This window comes from Mus caroli, unplaced genomic scaffold, assembly GCF_978045245.1.
Source record: "Mus caroli unplaced genomic scaffold, Mus_caroli_1 scaffold_4, whole genome shotgun sequence".
Lineage (NCBI taxonomy): Eukaryota > Metazoa > Chordata > Mammalia > Rodentia > Muridae > Mus > Mus caroli.
The window spans coordinates 138065713-138079552 of NW_028227259.1; the positions used below are offsets into that span (position 1 = coordinate 138065713).

The 13840-nt window shown below is 44.3% G+C and overlaps 1 pseudogene; it reads right to left on the minus strand.

The window, feature by feature from the left end:
• Window positions 1–12524: 12524 nt before the first annotated feature.
• LOC110295512 (small ribosomal subunit protein uS2 pseudogene) lies at window positions 12525–13374 on the minus strand (annotated as a pseudogene).
• Between the last annotated feature and the right edge of the window lie 466 nt (window positions 13375–13840).

The following is a 13840-nucleotide window of genomic DNA, read 5'->3' on the forward strand; positions in this document are numbered from 1 at the left end:
GGCTTTTCTTGTGGAGATATAATTAAGCATCCACTGACTCTAGTTAGAACACCACTGGCAGGACAAAGAGCTATTCCTCCCAGCTCTAGCTAGGGAACCCATTAGTTTGTTGGACTTCCTTACATGGACAAAGGGATACATACAGGAGCATGGATGAATAAAAGAAAGCTATATTTCTGAAAAGCCCATCAAAGCAGGGGTAATAACTTATAAAAAAATATATCCCCAAAGCTTTATGCATGACTTCCAGGCAGTTCTGATGATGAGAGCATCCTCCTAGCAACTGCTGTTTGTAGAATCTTAGGGAGAGGCTTTGTGAAGCCTGTAAATTTCCAGAACTTTTTGAGACTTGTAAGTTGCATCTTATTTCTGAGCCTTAGATTCCCTACATGAAGGAAGGAATGCTTCAGTTTGGAGGAGAGAACTGTACTATATGCCTGTAGTCTGAATTGTCTAATCCAGTCCTGGTATTAGTGAGACAGCACTGAAGATCAGATGATGACAATTCCACAAGCAGATGTGGGAAGGGGGCTGTGATTATTGGTGTGAACTGTCAACTTGACAGAATCTAGAATCCTCTGGTAGATGAACCTCTGGGCATGCATCAACTGAGGTGGGAAGACCTTTAGGAGTGGCACCATTCCCTGGTTGGAGGATGTCACTGAGAAAGAGAGCTGAAAAATAGCAAAAGCATCCTGCATCCTGCATCCTGCATCCACATCCCCCTGCATCCTGATGATGAGGGTAACACAACTGGAGTGGGGGCTACCCCAAAAGCTGTTGCCTATACATGAGATATGTTCTTCTAGCTGGGCTGTCTTGTCTGCCTCAATGGGAGAGGATGCACCTAGCCTTAAAGATTTAATGAGCCAAGGTAGAGGAATGGGGACCAGGGGTTGGGGAGGGGGACTGGGAATCTCACCTGTTCAGAGGAGAAGGGAATGGGTGTGGTAAAGGGGTTGTGGGAGGGAGTAATTGGAAGGGGGCAATAAAAAGGATGTAAAGTGAATAAGTAAAATTAAATATTGTTTATAAATAAATAAAAGACATGGCTGCCTTGATTTCTCTTACATGGTGAAATATACCCTTAAACTGTGGGCCTATATAAACCATTTCTCCCTCAAGGTGCTTCTATTAGGATATTCTATCACAACAATAGGAAAAGAAACTAAGATACCCCCACCCCCACCCCCAGCCCCAGTCCTCACTGAGGAAACAGAATATGCTGAAGGTTTGAGGATTCAGAGTGAGAACTAGAGAGGGTGCAACTGGGGCCAAGGTAAGCAGAGAAGAAAATTTAGGGTGAGAGAGAATGATGAAAGGAAAGAGGAAGAGACTCAGCCAAAGTGACAGATGCCGTCAGTTGGACCAGACAAATATGTCAGAATGTTAAGTGGGTTCTGCACTCCAAGATACTTGGGCTTCATAGGAAGTCAGATCCCCAGAGTGAGGTGTGTGGCAGAAGCCAGTACAGCCTTTGTCAGAGTAAAAAGAAATGCATCCAAGCCTGAATTACTTACACAAGCTTGTGCATGTGTGCGTGTACACACGCGCGCACACATGCGCGCGCACACACACACACCTGCATCTCATTCTGACTAAATTGTGTTAGTGGCTCTCAGAAAGTTCCAACACCAGTCACTCCTTGAAATTGACAATAAAAGCAGTAATATGTTCCTGTCAGGAGCAAATATATTGGAGCATTTTTCATATTATAGACAGAAGAGTTTGGGGCATAGATCTTTGCCTTTTGCAATCCCGAGAAAACAAGGAGTGGATGTTGAAATTTAGAAAAGGTTACCCGCATTTATGTATTACCTCAAAGCGGTGGAAAATGAAAAATCCAAAGTTTCATCTTCTTTTGGTTTCCAAGGAGACGAGCGGGTTTGTATTCCAGGATTCTATTTCTCTTTAAATAAGAGAAGCAGGTGCATACTTCCCAGTGCAATGTAAAGAAATGCAGCTCATCGTTCAGACAAGAAGCCCCTGGCTGTGACCAAACACCTGACCGGAGCAATTTAAAGGAGGATTCACTTAGCTCATGGATTCAGAGAATCTTAAAGTAGCAGTATAGACAGCTTCGTTCATGGCAGTAGGAGTGTGTGGCAGAGGTCTTCACACCACAGCGGACCAAGAAGTACAGATGGAGGCAGTAATTGGAGGCCTGGCTCAGGTCGGGACTGCCTATTTCATTAATTTGTTCTTAACCACAGGGACTAGATACATAGTTCAGTGGTTAGGCATGCTTGCTGCTCTTGCAGAGGATTGGAGTTCAGATGGAGAAATTACATTAAGTAACTGACAACCTCTGGCTTCAGGGGATCTGATGCCCTCTTCTGGCCTCCACGGGTACTACCCACACACAGACACCCACACATACACGTCATTCTTTTAATCCTTTTTGAAAGCCACAGACAGATTTGAGAGATGGCTCATGGGGGAAGCCCATGCCATGCAAGCATATGGACCTGAGATCACACTCCAGAGCACACACTTTCAAAAGGTGAGCATGGTGGGCTGCACTTAGAACCAACCTCAGCACTAGAAGACAGAAGGTATTGAGGAAGCCACAAAAACATCCCATAAGAATCTCCATACCCAGCTTTCTGCACACCTCTCCATTTTACCCTTTATGAGCCAAACAATTAAGTACACCAAAAAACAGCTCCCCTTATTTTCATTTTCTCTCCCTTATCAACAACTTCTTACACACTGTTGTCGACTTCATGTCTCACTGTCCATTATCTACACAGTAAGAGCTTAGCAAATATTAATGGAATTCATGAATGGATTCTAAGGGATATGGGTGAGGATGTCGTCGGCTCAGCAAAAACAGTTCTCACCTCAAGGAGGATAAGAGATTGTGTACTGTGGGGTATGGAGTGCTGGTTCAGCTCTTGGGGCTCTTGCAAGGGACCCGAGTCTGGTTCTTAGCACCCATATCAGGTGATTCATAAGCACCTGGACCTCCAGCTCTAGAGGGGAATTCAATGCCTTCTTCTAACTCCCACAGGTACCTATGCTCTCTCTCTCTCTCACACACACACACACACACACAATATTAACTAATTATAAAACTATGCCCGGTCTGGTACAGCACACCTTTAATCTTTGCACTTGGGAGGCAGAGGCAGGTGAATCTCTGAGTTTGACACCAGCCTGGTCTACAGGCTAACCAGGTTTCCACCATGAGGCCTTGTCTCAAAGTAACAACAACAATCATAATAATAGGAGGGCAAACATAAAAGTCCATTATATTCACTACAGCAATGCCACAATGGAACCCATTCTTTTACACAAGTGATATACGTGAATTTAAAAGTGGTCAAGAAGGGTGGCTATGCCTCAGACCCAATATTCCTCTCCTTCTCATTACTAAGACAAAACATCTGACAAGAAATATACTCTGTAGTTTATCTACCTCTTCCCGGAATGGTTCTGCCTTCCAGAGTCTCAGAATACATCTTTCACGGGACTCAATCTGCTCAGGATCCCTCTGCTTTTCTCAGACAATATCATCACTAAAGGCAACTGCATCAACTCAACCCTGTTTTTATGAAACAGAGTTGAAAACAAGAAAGTCAGTGTCAGATTGATCTCCACACGTGAAGCCTGCGAAGTCTCTTTTTTACAAATGGGCAAGAATGTTGCAGAGTTAAGGCTGTGACTAGGAAGACCTATTGTCTGACTCAAAGCCAGAGTCCTTGGCACCTCTGAGATGACCCAGTGTCACCTGGTGTGACATGTGCTCTGTACTTATCAATTTTCTGGCTGTTGTGACCAAGAACCTGACAAGAAACAATTTCAAGAAGAAAGGATGTGTTGGCTCGAAGTATGAGCATTCAATCCATCTTGGGCAAGCGTCATGAGAACCCTGTGGCTGGTCACATTGTGTCCACAGACAGGAAGCAAAGAGCCAAGCAGAAACTAGAGACCTGCTCTGGAAACTTAAGTCTCAGCCCTAGAGAGCCCCTTTCTCCAGTGAGGCACCACATCCCAAGAACCCACGACTTGCTCAAAGCAGCACTACCTGGCTGGAAAAATGGCTCTGTTTGTAAGTGCTCACTCCACCATAATGAAGACCTGAGTTTGTATTCACCGCACCCATGTAGAAAGCTGATACATGATTCACCATGTAGAAAAGTGATATCGGGAGCTTGTAAATCCAGTTATGGGGGTGGGAACAGAGCTATCAAGACATTCACAAGCCTGTCAACTGGCCTGCAAGTCATGAGAAGAGCTTGAGGGACACAACTTTCAGGAGTCGTCACCCATACTAAACAGAATAAGCGTCTCAGGACAGTAGCTGCCTCTCAGCCACGCCTACTTCTGTAAGTAGCTTCTCACATACACTTCTGTTGTAACTCCAATAAAGTCCCACCACACTGGACTTTAGTGAGGGCGTTATTTTGGTCTTGGGATGCCTATTTTGAGTGAATAACTCTGTGTGTGTGTTTGTGTGTGTGTGTGTGTGTGTGTGTGTTTTCTTCCCCAGAAAAAGATTCACAATATATATATATACATGCACACACCTGCACTCACAGGCATGCACACTCACTTGTATACACACACACACACACACACACCACTGCCATCTGGTGGGGACCAAGTATTCAAACACATGAGTTTATGAGTTACATTTTACATTCAAACCATACCGCCATCTTTCTTTTTTACCCTTCTGGCACATTTCAGCTCCCCCTATACATTTCAACAGGTTTCTTACAGAAAAATAACGCCACCCTTTCCCTCTGCCCATTCCACAGTAGCAACAAAGGGTTCCTTTGGTTTCTTCATTGTAATCTCAGATTCCTCTAAGGGAAAGCTTGTTCAATTGCCAGGTCTTGGCCACACCCAGGATTCTTACTGAGGACATGAAATGAAGCACTCAGTTCTCTCGGGTCTGCTGTTGTCTAGGGACAACTTGGCCTGGAGATCACAGAAGTCCCTAGAATTTAAGATCTGTGCTTATAAACATTTCACAATAAATAAATTTAGTAAATGTTGTAGAGTCTTTTTTTTTCTTCAGAAGACACTAGGGGGCGCCAGAGAGTCAGTCAATGGCTCTGCCCCAGGGAAGGAGGAAAGAACTTCCTGGGCAGGAGGATGAGGAAAAGTGTTCGAGCACTGTATCAGTGGATACAGCTGAGGTAGAAGCTTTGAGACCTAACGGCATGATGTGGCAAACAAATAGGGGTAGAAAAAGGGTTTTTTTTTTCATGTATTTATGGGATGTGTGTGTGTGTGTGTGTGTGTGTGTGTGTACCCACGTGTACATGTATGTGTATGGTGTGTGTGGTATGGTGTTGGGGGAGTGCATGTGTATGCACACACGTGTGAGAGTATGTGTGTGCATGTATGTGTACATGTAGGTTTGGGAGGACCAAACTCAGGTCATCAGGCTTGACAACAGGGCTTCTATTCACTTACCCATTTTGCCAGCTCTCTTTGTTTTAGAGATAGAATTTCATGCTAGGATTGAAGGCACACATCACCATGCCCAGTTCATGTAGTGCTGGGGATCAAAGGCAGGAATTTTTGCATGCTAGACGAACACACTACCAACTGAACCACATGCCCAATTCTAAAATTTGTTTGCTTGCTTGTTTTTAATTGTTATTCCTCTCATAAAAATTCATCTGGATTTCAGATCTAGAGTTCTGAGCACCCAAGACCAGCCCTCTCTGTTACTCCTTCTTACGTGGAGCAGGACATGGGAGGATTTTACATCTAAGATGGTTTGAAGGGACTGGAGAGATGGCTCAGAGGTTAAGAGCACCCACTGCGCTTGCAGAAGAATGGAATTCAGTTCCCAGCACCCCACATGGCACATAACCACTTGTGACTCTAGCTCCAGGGGGTCTCACACTCTCCTCTCTCTTCCCCAGGCACTCACACATATGTGCACCTACCCACATCAATACACATGATTTTTTTAATCAATAAAATAAATCTTTAAAAAAAATAAAACATTTTCTGCTCTCCTTGACTAGTAAATTGGAAGTGAAAGAAATGTCCTCTATTTCTCTGAGTGACTAAGCCTGGAAATAGCATTGCTTTTGGCTTTCCCTTCCTTTGGTCCATTTTTTTTTTCAAGGCGAAAGCAAGCATGAGATAAATCTCCCAGCCTTTCTCCCAACACCCACATAACAAATCTCACTTAAGGCAGATTTAAAATGCAGTATTGTGGAGTGGTACCTATTACTCGCGACAGCACGATGCTCTTCCCCACAAGTCTGGTCACCATTATATATAATTTATGAATCCAGCCCAGAGACAAGCTACGGAGAAAATGAACACAGACTCCAGTGTCTGTGGTAATGAAATCGCTTTCTGGTTTCATGTCCCTCTGAGTTCAGGCTCTCATTTCCATTTCTCCATTTCTTCCCAAATTTGTTACCAAAGTGACGGACGCTCCCATTTACCATGTCTTTCCCTCGTCTCTTCCCCTGGCTTCCTCCCCTGCAATCCAGTAAAAGCCATGGCCTTTTGCTGGGCCATGCACTTATTTTCCAATTACTGTGGGTAAACAGGAATGAACCTGCAATTGAATTGAAGCTCTCGACTCTCTGGATCAGATCTTCTGCAAATTTCCCGCAATTGAGACATAAACATCAAAGCTGTCGTCTATGGAGATGACAAGTGTTAGGGGAAAATAATAATGATCTTTTTTGTGCAAAGAGCGATTTCTGCAGAGACATCATCACCCCAAAGCGACTTGGTGTTCCAAAAGGACACACTTCCAGCTCTGTCAAAGTGGTGCTGTCATTTGTTTGCCTTGAGAGCGACTGCCCATCAAACCTCCATTAGCAGGTTGGAGATGTATTTAGGAACCCGACAGGTAGCATTCAGAGGGTTAATGACCGCTGATTTATGAATACTGAGTGGCATTTCGGCAATTGGAGTCACGGTGATGGCTGGGGCTGCAGCCAACACTCTCCACCATTCAAGCAGGAGCAATCATTCAAAGCTGGTTAAATGGTTCTGATTTATGACCTTCACCTTCCGGGTCCACTCGATTTGCTCTCTCGGTGTGTAAATTCCAAAATTGCAATTCCCTGCACCCCCAGAGAGTCCATTTAAGTCAACATTATGCATGCCCCGAGAATGGGGGAATTCTCCCCTCTCTTATTTCACTCATTAAATTTGCTCAGCACATCCTGCAATTAAAATTTCATATAGATTTCTTCTTATGATTGACATTTGGCCTTGATGAAACAAGTTCAGATTTGGCCTCTCTAAAGATTTGGAAGTGGGGGTGGGGGTTCTGGATGGTGTTTCCGGGGAGGTGAGGGGATGCTAATACTCTCATTAGCATTTTGAGCTGACTAAACTGTAAAGGGCTGGCTCTACTGCCAAATGAAAGACACTTGGGATCCAAGCCAAAAACAAGACATGAAGCCAATCAGCCTTGGACACTATGCTTGTTTAGTTCAACAATATGAAAGGAAGACACTCACCGGCTCTTAGAGCAGACAGGAATCTTTGTAGATCTTGGTGATCAGAAGTTCTGTGTTATCTCGGTAGACCTGGTACCAAATGAAAACAGGCCTTCCCCAGCATGACAGAGACATGGCCATCCAGAAACTTCTTCCTTCTAAATGTTGCTTAGGAGCTTTGCTAGGTGACCACATGACCAGATCCTGCCATGTGAAAGACAAAGATAGCAATATCAATGAAGTTATCAAAAGATAAGCCCTGTAAGCATAAGGACCTGAGTTCATGTCCAGAATATATATATATAAATAAAAAGCCAAGTGTGGTGGAAAGTATGTGTATCCCAGTATTAGGGAGACAGAGAGAGGTAGGTCCCTGGAGCTCACTGGCTAGACAGCCTAGGCTACAATGGTAAGTTCCAAGCCAGTGAGAGACCCTACCTCAATATAAACAAATAGATGACACTTGAAGGAACAATAGCTGAGATTCTCACCTGACCTCCACATACACACACGTCGATGTACCTGCATACCCTAGACCTTCCATGATGTAAATTTTCCAATTAAAATTGGATATGGCAAAGACTAGGGAGGTGGTCCCGCAACTACGAGTATGGATTGCTCTTGTAGAGGACACAAGTTTAGATTCCAGTATCCATACCAGATGGCACACAACCACCTGTAACTCCAGCTCCAGGGAATGTGATGCTTTCTGCTGGGCTCCTTGGGCACCTACACTCACATGCACATATACCCATCCACAGACATACATATAAACATTCGGAAACTTCTTCCTTCTAAATGCCACATGAGTTTTGTTAGGTGACCACATGACCAGATTCTGCCATATGAAGCATTAAAGAAATAAGTCTTTTAAAATTAAATGTGTCCAATTTCAGGCTAGTTACATAATGCCATTAACCTCATGAGATGCCCACTTTTGACTCTTGACAGCAAAAGAAGGACAGAAGGATTGGCTCAATCAGGAAAGTCCTGGAGTTCAGATCCCCAGAACCCATATAAGACAAACAAGGCACAACCATGCATGTCTAAGTCCCTGCTCATCTAGATGCTGAAAGTATAGTTCATTGATGAACCACCTGCCTAGAATCCGCCAGTGATGGGTTGGGGGTTTGGCTCAGTGGTGGAGAACTTATACAGCATGTTCAAGGCCCTGGACTCCAAGCCTAGCAGTGCAGAACTATAAAAGGGAAAAGGGTAAAGACAGTGGTGATGGTTGGAACCTAAGGTTTCCCCTGCCTGGATTTCTCTAATACCTGCCAGGAAGAGATAGAGGAATAAGAGAGACTTGGAGAGTGAGAGGAGATGGTAAAAGGTAGAAGGAAAAAAGGGAAAGAAGGAAGGAAGGAAGGAAGGAAGGAAGGAAGGAAGGAAGGAAGGAAGGAAGGAAGGAAGGAAGGAAGGAAGGCCATTGACAGAATGTATTCTCAAATTTGAGTGAAAAAATCTAATTGCAGCTTCAGTCCTATCATCTCATATCTCAACTTTAATTTTTAAAACTTTAAAAGAAGAACCAAGCTCCATGTATGTCACAGGTTTCATGGAAGAATTCAATAAGATAGGGCATGAGATGGCACTTCCCACCCAGAAGCCATGTGAGCATCACTCAGGAATCAGAAACTGAATCTGGAAGGTTTTCCCAGTGTGGAATAAGACCATCCTCCTGGCTGCCTACAGATGGCAGTCTCTTCTCTCCTCCTGGTTGCCTTCAGATCAAGGTGTGAAGAATCACTGCAGGCTTGCCTGATATGGATCTCCTAACCTCAGAGCCCAGTTGGAGACAAAACAGCAACTGACTTGCCCATTTTCATCCTGATTGGCCCAGGCTCAATCAAAAGCCTCCTTTGGCAAGCATTCTGTTCCATAGTTAGCCAATAGGCTTCAGTAACTCATGACCAACTGTTGTTTATCATATGGATTCCAAACTCCAGGCAGAACTACACTGAGGACATGTGAAAAAAATCCCACTGGGCAGGCAAGCACATTAGGACTCTCTAGCACTGCAGGTGGAGGAGTTTGGTTGCCCAGGAAGTGAGTTCTCTGGCTGGCACAGGAACCATGAGCTCATCCACTTTAAAGCAATGCCAGATCCAAGCAAGTAAAGGCAATGAATTCTACTGGGGCATTTTGCCTCTGTATCTATTGCCTCTCAGGGCATTGGCTTACCTTCTACATCACAAAGTGTGGTGGTTTGAATATGCTTAGCCCAGAAAGTGGGGGGTGTCACAATGTTAAAGTAGGTGTGGCCTTGGTGGTGGAAGTGTGCCACTGTGGGGTGGGCTTTGAGGTCTTATTCTCAAGCTCTGCCCAGTATGGAATGAAACCCTCTTCCTGGGTGCCTGCAGATGGCATTCTCTCTCCTCCTGGTTGCCTTCATATCATAATGTAGAACTCTTGGCTCTTCCAGTACCATGTCTGCCTAAATGGTGCCTTGCTTCTCACCATGATGATAGTGAACTGAACCTCTGAAACTGTAAGCTAGACCTAATTAAATGTTTGCCTTTATAAGAGTTGACTTGGTCATGGTGTCTCTTCTCAGCGATAGAACCCTAACTAAGACACCAAGTAAGAGTGGACACCACTCTAAGCTATTGAGTTCATTTTCTCCATTAACTAGTTAGAAGAGTGGCAAGCAACTCAGAGAAAAGTGGAAGTGATGTTTACTGGCAAACATTACATCTTTCTGAACATAAAGGAACACTAGAGATGGGAGCCACTGTCTCTAAGAAGGGTCTTGGGATAGCTAAAAAAGGTATCCAAGTCCTAGTGTTGTCTCCTTTTCAAATTTTGGTCTTCAGAAGTTCACTCACCCCTTCTATAACAATGACTGTGTCCATATTTCTGTCCACAAACATAGGCATAATCACAATAGAATCTCCAACCTTAGTGCATAGTTTTAGAAAAAATTGTTGGTTGGTTGGGGTTATAAGTAGCCACACTCCAGCCTTCTCTTTACCTTATGTTACGATGGGGGAAAGAATCTCACTGCAGGTGAGGAGAAAAGACCTACTTTTGGAGAAATGTCAACCTAGTGCTGAAGACAGAAACACAGAATGAGACTATTCCTCTTCGTCCTAGGAGCCCAGGGCCTCAGCAGCAGAGTAGAATAGGGTTGACGAATGGAAGACATGGTATGCCGTTCAGCATCCATAATTCATTTCCTTTACTTGATCTTTAGAAATGGAACATTTGCAAAGAGCTTGATCACTGGACATGATGCTAGGAACATTTGGGAATAACTGGAACATAAAACATTGTTGTGAGCCTTTGCCAAGGTGGACTATATTAATTCACACTAAATAGAGAGGCTAAGACAGATGACCAAGTCCTTTCAAGACTCCAGAGATGGACCCAACTGAGGAGCCAAGAGAACTTAAGAATTAACAGATGAACTGACACATGGACACACAAAAATTGTGGGATTATATGGACTGGTCTCTCTGATGGGGAAGCCACAGTACCCCCAGAAGCTCAGTGTTTATTATTTAACATTGAATAGAGAGGTAGGTTGTTGCATATAGCTGAACAAGAAATTAAGGTTATTACGGGTAAATAAGGAGCCAGAGTCTCTGGTATACAGCTGGACCAAGGAGGCAGGCTTAGCTAATCTCAGTTGGAGAGGTCTCTACAGGGGAGCAGTCTTCAGACTGTAAATATCCAGAGGAAGAAAACTCCATGGACATTTCCTACATGCACTATCAACATTCATACTCAATCCAGGAAGACTCTACCATTTTCCTGGAGAAATGAGCCTAGCCTGGGGAAGACTTTGCCTTTTCCCTGTAAGTATGAGGCTCTTGAGATCCTTGGCATGGTCATTCCCATGTCACCAGCACACATTCACACAGGACATCACTGCATCAGGATTTTCTCTGATCCCACCAACAGACCAAAGACATAATTCCATCCAACTGAAGCTTGGTGAACCAGTGACTTTATTGGGGTTACTTACAAGAGCATGGGTAGCTTCAGCACCTTCACTACCAAAAAACCACACACACTAGGATGTAGCTCCCTGCACAATGTGCAGGCAGCTAGACCACTGAAGAGCTGCCTATCACTTACCAGTTGTTTCTTGTATAAGAAAGGGGAAGAGCCTAAGAAGTCTGATAAGTTTCCTGAGCCTCTGGTTCTTGTAAGTTGCTTGGGTGTTTTAGGAGCTTCTCCCATTCCATGAAAGAATATTCCAATCACCAGAAAACATCTACATGGCTTACATATAAGGCAAAGTGTCAGCTATTAGAGCACTAATGACAGACCAAGGAATGAGTTTGTTTGAGTTACTTACAGGAGCAGTGATGAACATTTATTTGCTTAAAAGAGCATAGACAGTTGTGACATCAAAAAGCCAACCCCAGCATAGCTCTGCAACAACTGACAAAAGCTGTATCTTTGGAGTTCCTTGAACAATTTCCAGGAAGCTCCATGGAAAAGAGCCATCTTTGTCAGCAATTGCTATTGCTAATACAACCTTAGGTAAAGGCCTTGTGAATCTTGCAGCTTTCTGAGCCTTGTAGGTTTCCTGAAATTCCTGAAACTTGTAAATTGTGTGTGTTGCCTGAGGCTTATAAATTGCATGCATTTCCTGAACCTTGTAAGTTGTATGAGCTTTCCCCCTCCCTACAGGAAGGACCATTTCCACTCAGAGGAAAAAGCTATACAATGTTGCTTAATTTGGCAAGAAGACAGATCTAAAACCAGATCAACAAAAGAAAACACCCACAGACACACAGACCTAACAGAGACCAGGTAGTTGCCTGGTACGGTAGTAACCAAACCTGCCTCATGAGAGAAGAACACAGGAGATTTCCTATGAAGGGAATCATTAAAGTTGAGTGAAGATTTGAAGCAGTCATGGGAAGCAAACGCATTGATGTGTTACAACATTATGGCACCATGATGGCTCTAACCATTGTTGGTGTGAAAGAAGCTTGTGTGTGAGAAAAGACTGGAAAGGGTAGCTAGAGGGCAGTTTGAGCTACTTATACCATGTTTTGTTTTTCATCTTTTAGGAACTTTACTTTCCTTCAACCTTTTTCCCCTGTACTTAGATGTCTGCAGAGGGGCTCAGGACCACTCAGTGGTAGCTCCAACCCACTCGGTGGCCTGCACTGTGAGAGCTGTTGACCAATCTTCAGTGGCTGGCGGCACACACTAGTCTTCTGTGGAGAACTTCTGGATGGGCACAAGAGGGTACCTGCACACCCTCAGACCAGGTGGCCACCTCAGGCTGAGCAAAGGTGAACTCAGAAGCTGGTGCAGACCATTCATCCTGAAAGGCCTCTTTGGTCACAGCCTTCTCAACAGCAGCTTGCTCTTCCTTCCCAATCTCCTCTGGGACTCTGTAGAAGTAAAGATCAGAAATACCCTCCCATGGATGCTCACGGGAGATAGTACCTCGCATGTGCGGCACATCCTAGGTCAGCATCCACCACATCAAACCCTCTGAGTGAGCTCCCTTGTTGTTGCATGGGATGGCAATACCCACATAGCCCAGGGGAGAATCTGTGTTACACAGAGCAATGGTGGACAGGTTGATTTAAGAGGCCTTTCTAAGGGATTTGTAGTCAGCCTTGGGATCAGTCAACACTAGAAGCCATGGCTTCTGAAAGACTGCTTGGATCTGGTTAGTGAAGGTCCCAGGTATAAAGTAGCCAGCAATTGAAGTGGCTCCAGTTCACTTCAGTGAACTTCAGTACAGCCGCCTGGCCAGTCTTCCTGAAGGATATGACACTGCAAACTCCAGCCTTTCCCAGGTCCTCTTCAGATTTATGACATAGATATGGTCACTTTTCCTTTTGTAGATGTACTGCTCCATCTGAAAGTCAAGGTTGGTGCCACCGAAGTGGGTTCCCTCAGCAAGGAATTTGAGGACATTCTCCTCCTTCATCTGCAGGACATCAAGGGCTCAGGACATTGTGTAAATTTCCCTTTAAGTTATGATAGGGGCCAAGAACAACTTATATGGACCTATCCCTGAGCAGCATGGGAAGATGCTCATACCATCTTTGAAAGGATTGGTATCAGCTCAGGATCTTCAGCACCAAGTTCTCAACACAAAGGAGATTTATTTGTCCCAGAGAGACAGAGAGCAGGGAATAAGACAGGAGATAAAGGATGAGGGAGAAGAGGAAGCGAACAAGGGGGAGATATTTGTCCCTGGGGGTGGGGGCCTAAAGGACTGCCTCTGGATAGAGAGGAGACAGACATGGCCCATAGGAAAATGGCAGTTTATAAAGGTAAAAGGGGAAACCCCATGTTTGGACAATGTGTTTTCATTTTAATTGGGCATGTTGATTAGGTGAGCCAAAGGGGGCTTTTGAATACTAGACTTTAGCACTTTGATAGCTAGACCTTGGTAGTCATCCCCAGGAGGACAAAGT